The sequence below is a fragment of the Symphalangus syndactylus genome, chromosome 21 (genome assembly GCF_028878055.3).
Source record: "Symphalangus syndactylus isolate Jambi chromosome 21, NHGRI_mSymSyn1-v2.1_pri, whole genome shotgun sequence".
NCBI lineage: Eukaryota > Metazoa > Chordata > Mammalia > Primates > Hylobatidae > Symphalangus > Symphalangus syndactylus.
In genome coordinates, this window is record NC_072443.2 from 50,787,580 (window position 1) to 50,800,242 (window position 12,663).

Sequence of the window (12,663 nt, forward strand, 5' to 3'; positions counted from 1 at the left end):
ATACAACAATCAGTCTTATCAGTGCACAAGTGCTGCCTTGGGCTGCATTCAGGATGCCTAAGGCCACACAGTTCTATAGGGCCACTTGTCTAATCTGTGAGCTTTCTTTTGTGAGAAGGGTGATGGCATGATGGGTGTTATTAAAGGCAGTGGTCATATGTTTAGCCAGGGCCTCTATTTGTAATGCTATATATATGGCTGCTGCCTGGGAGGAAAAGATGGCTAGTGGGTAGAACCACTGGGAATGACCATTTTTTATGGCAGTGTCTAGCTATGCTTTCCCAATTGGCAGGGAGAGTCCAGATGGGATAGGATACATCCTGGTGGGTAAGGGTGCCTGCAGGTGAATCTGCCAGTCCAGTTATAAGTAAGGCCAACCATGAGGGCTTCAGGCCCACAGCCAAACCCAGGGGGAAGGATAGGCTCTGCTACAAAGACTACTCTGATTTTGCCATCCTAGCCACATATTATCAGTCAGTTGAAGAGTTTTGTCACATTGTTGAAGAGATAACCATCTCATATCATGGAATGTGTTGCTGTTGTGTTTTTTGATGCATAGAGCATGCATCAAAAAAATGCATTACTTGATTTGCACCACTGTCAACCATCCTATGCCATCATGAGGTCCTGTCCACTCTTTGGCTGGCTATTGGTCTGGCCCTTGGTTTTCCCAGGATTTTAGCAGCATCTTATTTCCTAGGTAGAAAAGATGAAGGGGCTCACCCATGGGGTATGAGGACCTGGAAAGAGCAAATTTTTTGTAGATTTCCTGAGAGAAGAGTTCCTCCTTTTCTTCCTTGGGGGTGAGTGAGCAGAATTTGCAGCCACAGTGCCTGATCTAGTGAGACCTGCAAGCACAACTGTTGCTTCTCTGGAGAAGTCACTTGAGCATTTACCACACAAAGCACATTTAATCCCAAAGACATTCCAGCATAGAGAGAAAACTCTTAATTCCCAGTCCCCCAGACAACATCCCAAAGGTTGTAAAGCAAAATACAACCTTTTGCCTCCAATCTTCCTGTAGCCCCAGTCATGGTTACAATCATTTTACTACTTTGCTTTGGAGGATGTTAAGGACTGAATAAGTAGCCCCAGTATCAACTGAGAAATCAATTATTTTGGTCCCCATCGTCAACTGTACCTGAGGCTCATGTAGGTATATGATGATAGGTTGACTAAACATGCATACTTAAGAGGTTATAGGAGAAGCTATAAATATATATGAAGGTGGTCCTGACCCATGTATATTGAATAAATATGCATGCAACATATGACTCTACTTTGGGTTGGAGACTTAACACTTGCCTGGCTGGTCTTAGGTCTTGTTTATAATTTGGTATCTTATTGCCATAAAGAGTCTATTCTGCCAGTCTTATGCTCTCTGTTTTAATGTTAATGCTAGTAATGTGCCTAAATTCCAAAATGAGTGTATGTGTGGTTGGGAAGGTAGAGTGAGGTGTGTCTGACTCCTGCTTTCTATGGCCTGTACTAGTTTTTTGGGTATATTTGAGATCTCCTTTGGCCAAGAGGGGAGTCCATTCATCCTATTGGAGGGCTTAGGATGTTTTTATTCTATTCCTCCTTTTTTGTCAAGGTATGCCAGAGGCAGCATGGATAACCCAACTTTTATTTTGTCCTATATTAATGCCAGGGTGGTATGCTACCTGCCCCAGGTCTACCATGTCTCCTGGTGGGATCCTTATGGCCAATGGACTTAGAGCCAAAAGACTTAACAGCCAATTAAACATTACAGGCCAGAGGAGAATGGAGGTGGGCAAGCACTCATTAACCTTAAAACCCCTCATAAGTAACATAAGAGCCAAAACCCAAAATCTAAAAGGCAAGGTTACAAAATTGACTTATATAAAAATTCTATGCATTGAGATACTGTAATCTTGGCTTGTAGCAATTAACTATCCAAAGCAAAAGAATTTTGTTCAATTGTTTGAGCATCTGTGTGCTCATCCTTTATTTGGAGGGTCTGAACTAATTTTTTCCCCCAAAACTTGTTCTTACAATCTCATATGATAGTCTCTGGGCCTAGTTTCAAACTCCAGAGGTAAAACAAAACATAAATAATTAGCAATGTTTAAAATTAAATAGTCATAAGCCCTGCCTACTTCGAGAATGACAGGAAGGGAAGCTCATGGGTAACTAAATGTTTAAATTATTTAATATCAAGACATACAATAAATTATATTATTCCACATAGAGACAAAGTAATTTAATGAATCTTAATGTTTTCAAATACATGTCTCATGAAAGTAGTTTACTTTGATTGTTGCCTTTGCCTAGGTCTAAAGATGAGGCTCAGTTTAACTTGACTTTGGTGTCTGATACTGGCAGGAGTCAGTGCCTTCTTTAGATGAGATATGTGCACCCAGAAGTCAAAGCCCTATAACTTAACAGCATAAGGATTAGTTAATAGCACCTGATAAGGAGTTTTTCAAGGTGTTGGGGGTGGTAATACTGGAGAACATGACCTGACTGGAAGCTCTAAAATGATTTTTCAACACTGTGGTGATTAATTTTTAGCTTTGATAAACCCCAGCAGGAAGAAAGAGACAACTTAGGATTTGATTTTGAGGACATTTGTCAAAGATGCTAAAAGGCTGAAAACATTTGATCAAAACAGAATAATAGTCATTGTAAAATAATAGTTATTCATGTAATCAAAGTGATAATTAAAAGACTTTAAAGGCAATACAAAAGGTTAAACGGATGTAAAAGCATTAACCCTTTTAAATTTCAGTTTTTTAAGCAATCAAAAACCTAATAAAGACAGCATAGGAATTATCTCAATAAAAGGTAAAATCACGTTTCTTAAGCCAGTTACCAAAAACGCAAAGAAAAACCTTCTGCAGTGTGACTGCTTCTACTTATGGGAGGTCCATTTAGTGCCCTGGAAGTCATACTTGATGAAAAGGGTGCTTGAATTAAATCAGACACAAGAAGAGTGTGTTCAAAGTTATGAATATAGCAGGGGAATATATGACTCTTAGTAACTGCATAAGAAATTTCCTGATTACATGGAAAATTTAGACATATCAAAAAAAGCCAGGTTGGGCACAGTGGCTCATACTTGTAAACCCAGCACTTTGGGAGGCCAAGATGGGTGGATCACCTGAGGTTAGGAGTTGGAGATCAGCCTGGCCAACATGGTGAAACCCCGTCTTTACTAAAAATACAAAAATTAGTCAGGCATGGTGACAGTCGCCTATAGTCCCAGCTACTTGGGAGGCTGAGGCAGGAGAATTGTTTGAATCCAGGAGGCGGAGGTTGCAGTGAGCCAAGATTGTGCCATTGCACTCCAGCCTGGGAGACAGAGTGAGACTCCATCTCAAAAAAAAAAAAAAAAAAAAAAAAAAAAGAAAGAAAGAAAAGATTACAGAATCAAGTTTTACTGGGGGAAAATATTGTTTTTATAGACCTGTAGGATAAAACATTTCTGCATCAGGCCACAACAGAACAGTAGGGGAAAAATTATAGGAGCAGATGGAAAAAGTTGAAGGAGAGTTATCATCTCAGGACTTTTCAAAGGGAGAAAAAGAAGAAAGCAGCAAGGCACAACAAAAGTTGAACTTCTGAGATATGAATCTGAGAAATTTTCAAAAGAAACAGATTATAGAATTAAAATGCAATATAGAATTATTGTAATTTCATTAAGAGCAAATCAATAACTTTAGAAAACTTTGTTTTAACATAGGGAATCATTCTTTAGAAAAACTACTATAAATAATCCCCGTTAATTATAGCTAACTTAATTACATATAAAATTCCTTTTATAAATTCCCCTTCATGAACCTTATCATGACTTACAATGACAATTTATGACATGTTTGGACTTTCTGACATGTCCTATACTTCTCTCTTTCCTAAACAATAAGTCATTTTTCTTTAGGGCAAAAATTTACCATAAGGAAAACAAGTTTCTTTTTTATACAAAATCATTTTCTTTCCATTATAACTTTTCTTACCAAAAATACATCTTCATATCCACAACTTTCTTCACATCTCTCTCCTACTTACCATTTTTTCTACCTTCTTTTATAAATAACTTTTAAATAACCTCCAAATTACATAAAATTATTATCTTTTCAATAAGAACACAGCTTATGGAATTATATATTAATTAGAATTTTCATTCTTTGTAAACTTGCATTTTAGTGAAAACCTAGGAAGCAAGAAATCCTGAACTGTTTGTCAGATGTTAGCATTTTACAGAGTAAACAAACCATTCCATAATTTTTGGAACATGTTTTCCCATACTATAATTTTTTCTTTATTGGAAATGACCCAAACCTTCAATGAGCCATCTATTATTTAATTCGAGTATACAAAAGTCTACTTGCAAGCATTTATCTCATTTACAAATACTCAACTTTTTGCATTTTTAACAGTTTATCTAGGTTACTTCTGAAAACTGAGATATTAGACAAAACTAGCCAAGTTATTTTGTTGTTAGCCATTTGAAAAGTCTGAATAACACTTAAGAACCTTAAAGTTAAACACATTTTGCTGATAACTCGAAAGATTCACTGTTCGCATTGAACCAAGAATCTGAATTAGTCTTATTTGTCAAAAAAATCACAAAAACAAAGATCATTCTGTTTCTGCATGGGTTTATAGTCTTATAACCTTTATGTCAAACTATGACACCTTAATATATAGACAGAGACAAATATAAAACCATTTGGTCAATAAACTCACATGAAAATTTACGCTGACAATTCTGAAGCCATTTCTATTTTTATCAGCGATTTTGAAACCAGTTGTATTTACTAAAGATTCACATGAACTTGAAAAGCATTTGGAGTTAATTTATGAGTAGTCATTTACTTCTAAACCAATTTGGTAGAATGCTAGATACAACATATAACATAATACATGTACCTATACACAAATATATCCAAACACCTATACATACATGCACAAACAAGAATCCAATAGCTGTTACCTGGGAACTCTAGCCATAAGATAACAATACATACTTACCACTTGATAAAAGATAGCTGGGTCCAAATTATCTTTCTGATGAAACGGGCACCTGGTCATATGGCTAAACCTCATTTGCCCTAAACCTCAAAGCAGGCAGACAGAAGTAGATAGAGAGCTTTAGAAGACTCTGCTTACCCTTATAGTTCCATGTTAAACATTTGAGCTCTAGATTTTCTTTACTGTCATTTGCCTATCAGTGCAAAATGTGCACAGAAACTGGCCATAATGTGTAACCAGCTCAAGTCCCAGATAGTATAGAAAAGAGTTTATATGCTTCCTCCCCCTACAAAGCTTGACACAGATACAGGAAATACACTAGAGTCCCAAAGAGGATGACAAAATCCAGGGCTGGGATGTTGGAAACTGTTTCTACCCTAGGGAGGAGAGCAGCAGCCCATCTTGCTACTTTCTGACTTAGTCTTGGCTAAGTCAGGATGGAGACCATGCCAAAGCACCCTCAAAGAGAGGGATAACAATAAACAGAGACACAAACACAGATGCAGATGCAGACAGGGGACTCCAAACTGCTCCCTGAAGAAGAGAGGCTGGAGAAAAGTCCTGAAATCTTGTCTCAAACCCAGATGGCACCACAGATGACCTGCATTGGGTCCAGACTTCACAGAGGTCCAAAAGGCACCACAGAGTAACCTGTGTTAGGTCTAGATGGCACAGAGGCCAAGATGGCAACACAGATGACCAATACTACTGCAGACAGCTGGAGAGCCCAGAGGGCAGAGACAGAGGATTTCCAGGTGCACTCTAGTTGACTTATCCAGTCCTTGAAGTCTGTCGACTTCCCAGATGCTGCTTTCCTTGAGACAGAGGGACAGCAGCTGATGCCAAGAAGAGGAGGGAAGGGAAGATCCTTGAGATAAAGGTGGTTTCAGCAGGTGCTGGGAATTCCCTAAAGTCCCAGTGGCAGGGTCAGCTGGCCACGAGCAGCTGGCATTTGCAAGTAACCCCTGCCCTTCCTGGTAATATAAGTGGGTGAGCCCTGGCACTGCTGCAGCCAATTGCTCCACTAGTTGGAAGCCAGATGTACAGGCTGAGCCACTCAAAACACACAGCTCCTTACACGGGGCACTGAGTTTATAAATGGCTCAAGTCCAGCTGTTCACCACCCAGAAGCCAAAGCATGAGAAGTGTGGTGGAAGGAAAGCAGCTTTTACTGGTCAAATGCTAGCAGATGGAAGAATGGCTGGGCTCAAGCCTCAAAAGAACCATCTCTGCCTTCTGGTCAGAGTGAGGGGTTTAAGAAGGAAAAGGTGTGGAGATATGCAGGAGGGTGCAGGGCTGCACGTCTGTTCCTATGGTTATCTTGAGTAATTGCCCATTTGGGGGTCCAGTTTGCATCATCCTGGTGACCTCAGCACCATGGTGGTGGGTTCACTGTTCCTAACCCCACTAAGCAGGAAGCTTCTGCACCTGGTCCACTCTGCCTGGTTTGTTTCCAAATTGGCCCCTGGAATTTCTAAGCAAGCACATAATTAGATAAGTGAACAGTGTTCATGAAAGTGCCTGGTGGAAAGGGAGGCATTTCAAAGTGTTGCAAGGCCAAAAGCAAGAAAGGGGAAAAATTTTAAATACATTTGAGGCTGGGATGCTCAGTTACACTCCTGCCCTCTCCCCAAAGGACATCGTTCTATTATGTACAAAGGAATGTCCTTTTTGTGCATTCTGCGGGCATGTGTTTTTAGTTTATGTAAACTTTAAAACCATTTTGCTCAGATCTCAAAACAAACAATTGAGTTTCTAAGTGGAATTGTATTAAATGCATTTGTGAATTGGGGGAGGATTAAGTGTATGATATCAGGGCTTCCCAGCCTGCTTCTGGTGTCTCTCTAGTCTCTCGCCAGGCAGGTGAATTCTCAATGGAAATCTCACAAGTTCCCCATGACCTGGTCTCACGAGTCTGAGCAACAGCCTCTGCAGCGGGACCGGGTGCCCCTCCATGTTCCGTACATTCGGTCCGTCTTGCCGGTGCCCCTGTCTCCCGACTTGTCCAGGCCAACCCCAACTCCCGATGATTAAATTCTCTCTCATCTGGCCTTTCCACTGTCCTATCATCCCTGCCCTGGCCCACTCTCCTCAGCCCTGGAGATGTTGTAGAAATGGAAAATTGGTCACTCCTTGGGCTGAAATACCGTCAATGGCTTCCCAGGGCTCTCAGGGCCCCTTTCAGAACCCAGCCCCAAGTCCTGCTCCTTCCCCCAGCCCATCCCTTCTCAACCCTGCTGGTGCCCACCAACCCTGCCCAGCACAGTCCAGCCTCAGGTTCAAGGGCTCAGCCTCCTTTTGTCCGCAGGGTCTCTGCACAGGCTGTTCCCTGCCCTTCCCTGACCCACTTCCATGACCCAGCTCCCACCCCACCTCTTTGGTGAACTCAGCCCTCCCCACTCCATCTGCGCCAGTCACCTGGAAGCAGGAGGCACAAGCCGGGCCCCCTCAGCAGCCCTCACACAGATCTGCTTTGTTCTCTGAGCACAGAAGAGAGAACACGTTATTACCCAGCTGGAACACACACACCACTGCGTGAGCTCCAGAGCAGCTCCTGGTATGTGGGGGCGGGGGCTGGAGGCACTGCTGAAAAGGGGTGAGGACAGGCTGGATCCCAGACACCAGGACCTGCCCCCACGTGGACCTTCCTAGGCTAGGGCTCGTACAACCCCCTTGGCATCTTCCAAGGGGGGAATTGTCAAAGGAACATCGACCCCCTGCTTCTCCTATTCTTTCTGCTTCTTCAGTCACTCAGTCACAGCTGCCCTCCACTCACTTCCTTCCCTGCAGGCTCTGTGTCCAGGACAATGACAGCCGTCCTTTTCCCTCGGCTCCTCTGCGTGGTAGACATACAGCCCAGCTGCAGATTCAAGGCAAGCTGGGCTCCTGGGAATCCAAAGCCTCGCTGACCCAGCTCAGAGGATGGCAAAGCTCGTCTGACAATAATCATACCATGACATTGTGGGGAATGACAGTGCTAGCAATGATTATATTAATTATTATTAATAGTATTATCATAATCATTATTAATATTAGTAACAATAGTTTGCTTCTTATGCCATGCCCTGGTTTTTGTTTTTGTCTTTTCTTAAAAAAAAATCTTTATTCAAGGTTTTAATTATAAAAGCAGTGCATGCTTATGGATGAAGTAGACAGAAGTATATGAAGTGAAATGGAAACATGTCCCTTCCACGACCCAGAAGAGCCCATGCTTCCCCAGCACATGGGGCTCTGTCATCCAGGCTTCAGATGAGCTGCATGGAGATGAGGTTACACTCCAAAGGCCCCCACTAGAAGTGGGTGCAGCTGCAGTTTGCAGCAGGCTGGCTGAGTCTCACCAGCACCACAGGCCCAGCTGGAAGGTCTGTTTGTTGCCCTGCCCCTCAGGCGTCTCCTGAGCAGGCCAGGAACCTCCGTCATATCCAGGCAACACCAGGGTTCACACACAGCCTTTCCCTCGGTACAGTTTACAATTAGCCACGAACTGGGGAGGACACAACTACGGCTTAATTGAATCATGGCCTGGCCCAACTTCATGTTAGAAATGGAGACACTGGGCCGGGTGCGGTGGCTCACGCCTGTAATTCCAGCATTTTGGGAGGCTGAGGTGGGTGGATCACGAGGTCAGGAGATCGAAACCATCCTGGCCAACATGGTGAAACCCCACCTCTACTAAAAATACAAAAATTAGCTGGGCGTAGTGGCATGCAGTTGTAATCCCAGCTACTCGGGAGGCTGAGGCAGGAGAATCGCTTGAACCTGGGAGGTGGAGGTTGCAGTGAGCCGAGATCACGCCACTGCACGCCAACCTGGCAACAGAGCAAGACTCCATCTCACAAAAAAAAAAAAAAAGAAAAAGAAATGGAGACACTGAAATCCTTCCAGAGGGGAGCAGCTGCTGTCCCACCCACCAGGTGACAGAAGTGGCTACCTTAAGAGAGGCAGCTGCTGGGTCCCCATGGCTGGCTGGCTTCTGAGAGCCCCAGGACTGGGCTGAGTTCTCCTGGTGGGCCATGGAAGGAAACTAGGGACCTGTGGCTGGAACGGTCCTTCTACTGGGGCACAGGGCCTCAGGCCCACCTGCTGGGGCCCCCTCCACATCAGCTTGGCTTCCTCTAGTGGGTCAGCCTCCTTCCTTCTTCCTTGATTCCTGGTGAGAAGGGCTGGACTTCTCCCGGGGAAGGCTGTCCAATCACCTCCCCTGGATCCAGGATTCATAGCAGCTCTTCTGCCTAATCTAAATCCAGTCCTGCTCTTTAGACCCTCTCCCCACCACTAACTCTTTCCTGATGGGACTGAAAATTCCATTTGCTACCTCCTTCTTTACAACAGGGCATCCTCCCTGCCCTGTCCCCTGGGGCTCTCTCCTCACAGTCACACCCTGGCAAGACAAGGGCCTCTGAGCCCCTCCCCTGGGCGTGGATCTGATGGGGCCGGGGGATGTGTGCACCTCAGGGGCATGGCTCTCTCCTCCCCCATACAGCTCCACAAACCAGCTCGCACTACAAAGCCCCTCCCCCTGGAGTTAATTCAAAAGCCCCCGACCCCAGTAAATATCCTTTTTCAGTTAATTCATCTTGGAAAAGGAAGCAGAATAGCAGGGCCAAGGGGAATAGACATCTTGAATTTGAGAGTAGTTTCCAAGTGGCTCTCCCTTCCAATTTAGTCCCGCTAGCCACCCATGGGCATGTGCTTTCCCCAGGGCCTGGAGCCCCACCTGCTGAACCCTGGAATCAGCCAATCTGACAGACAAAGATAACATCACCCTCTAACTTTGACTTGAGTTTCTCTAATTATTCTTGAAGTTAACAGCTTTCCATGTGTCCATTGGCCTTTGTGAGTGTCTTCTCCTGGCTTGGCTCTACATAGTCTATGTTTTTCTTTTGCTTTTCTGTTTCCAGTTTTTCTTTTGATGCCTTTTTTTTTTTTTTTGGCATGCAGATGTTTAAACTTTTTTTTTTTTTTGTCATCACATCAATTTTTCTTCAGTGGTTCTGCCTTTGGCGACATTGCAAAAAAGCCTTCCCATCATGCACAGTCCTTTTCTTTTTCAAGTTGTTTGTTTCTGAATAGTTTTACAAAAAGATTCATCCCACTATGTTCCGAATCTGAAGCAGGTTCACATTTCCTAGGCCCTCAGATGTGCAAAGGGTAATTCTGTCCTCTGGTTCCTTAACTGAGTCTGTGTGCTCAGCCCTGTTCTGGTGGGTTGGGCAGCTTGTTCCTGTCACATGGCAGTGGGTTTGGCCACCTCGGGGTTTCCACAGTCCACAGCTCATGGAAGATCCGGCCAGCATTCATTCTTCATGCTATCTTCTCCTTCCATCCTCCTGCAGAGCCCTGCCCTTCCTCCTCCCTGGCCACCCTGCCCTTAGGGGGTTTGCCCTTGTTAACAGCCCTGCCCTTTGCCTCAACTCGACACATCCCTAAGCGTCTGTTTGCCAGATCACTCCCATGAGCCCCCGATTCCAACCCTTCTGAAAACCAATGGGGGTTAGGCCTTGGCCTGCCAGCCTTTCTGTGCCCTCTCCTTCCCTACGTGGATTCACCATCCACCACAATACCCCTCCCTTTGCCCCAGCTCTGCTCCTTGCCCCTCTCCCCGCTGCACACCTGTACAGCGTCCCCCCCCAACACCCCTACCTCCCCAACCCCTCCCACCTGGTTTGGGGGTTGCTGAGCAGGGCAGTCCCCTCTGCTCCTTGCCCTTTCCTGGGCCCCAGGTCCAGTCTCTCTGCTGCCACCTACAAAACACTGATGCAGATCATCCTGGTCTATGAGTGAGCCTGTCTAAGCCTCGGTTTCCTCACCTGGCATTTGGGCAGAGTAACCCCAGCTCAGGGAAGCTGAGACAACTCATGTAAGCAGAGGCGCTCCCAGAACGTGCCCACGTGGGAGGTGGAAGGTTCTAGAACTTCCTCAAGATTCTCCTGGCCCTTGACAGCTCGCCCCCCTGCTGAGCAGGCCTTTGTTCCTCCTGAGCAGGTCTCTGTTCCTTCTCATTTTCTCTCCTCTGTTCTCTCCACAGAAAGCTGGGTGTGTTCCCTGGAGCAGAGATGCCATTTGGAACCAGGTCACTTTGCAGAAGTCCGTTTGGGCAGGGCACAGGCCGGTGCACAGAACCGGCCCTCCTCAGAGCTCCAGACTTCCACAAAGACTCAGGCCTCTGGTCCTGCCCCACCAGCCCCTAGCCTCCGGCTGTCAAGGCAGCAGGCTCTGAGCAGGTGGTGGGGGACCAGCTCCAGGGCCTTCTGTCTTAGGGGCTGCAACAAGGAATTGCTGTGGCTCCTCTCCTTGCCATGCGGGAGACATACCATGTGGGGCATCCCTCCGACCCAGGCCTGGAATTCCCTTTAGGAGGCCAGCCTCTGGGTATTACCCAGCCTGGGACCTCCCTCCCCAGCCCACCCCCAGGCCCTGAGCTTGTCCAGCGTCAGATAACCCCCTCTAGCCCAGCACTCTCACTTCTGCCCAATCCCTAATCCCAACCCCAAATCCAGGCCTGCTCCCTCACCCCCTGCAAAGCTTGTTGTTTGGGGTTGATGAAGCTCCCAGCCAAACTCCCACTAACACTCAAGGATGGAGGTTCTAGTGAAGACCCAATCAACGCGAGTCCCCCCAGAGTTTTGAAAAAGATGTGCCCTGAGGTACAAAGTCCTGGTTCACCGCCCCTAGTAGAAGGGAAGGATACACAGGGCTCAGAGAGTGAGCTCACCCCCTTAACCCCATGCCTTCCACATGCTGTCCCCTCACCCTGGAATGCCTTTCTTGTTTCTACTATATCCAGCCTAATCCAGCCATCTAGAATCTGCTTAGAAATTCCCTCCAGGAAACCTGCCTGCATCTCTCCTTGTCTTGCTTACTGAGAGGCCTGTCCTGTCCCCCGAGGGCCTCTTGTCCACCTCTCATGTGGACATGGAACATCAATATTTTGTTCTAAGTAAGTCACCCATCTCATCAGTCATCCTGGGATTAAATGAGAGACTCAAATAAATAAGAGGATCTTGCACTGTTTATGAGCTTACCCACAACCTTATGTGAAACTGGCTTGGTAGATGTTCACCACATTCAGAGGGCACATTTATGATAGTATGAGTTAAAATATACGCCATGAGTCTCCTAGAAGACCCATTCAACAGGGCTCCTGGTACACACCCTCAGTGCGACTGAACCTCAAGTTTCGTGACTGCTCTCAGAACAGCGTTGGCTGTATTGGCAGGTAGTAGAGAGCTGACCACAGATGTTGGTTTGAAGTCAAAACTGCAGTTCATGCAGACTCATCTCAGTGGTGACAGAACCAGTAACTCCAGGATGGAGGCTCTTAGTGAGCTCAGATTCCAAACAGTCAATAAGTGTTAGCTGTTATTCCTGCTTTGGGGGTTTTCAGGGTCCTGTAGGGACAAGGGAGAAATGTATGGCTCTTTGGGTCTATCAAGACTCAACATTCTATTCCTCTTCTCTGTCCTTATTTACTCCAATGGCAAATTTTCCTGAGCACCTACTATGTGCAGGTTCTGAGATGGTCTTGGGGTCCGGAAAGCCTGTGCATTGTCAGTGAGGAAGGCACAGAAGGGGCCCCTCTTGAGGGGCCGACCCTTGGGACTCAGTATCATCAGGGGTCCAGAGGGGATGGGAAACAGGAGGTGAGGGGGAGGCCCAGACGCAGCG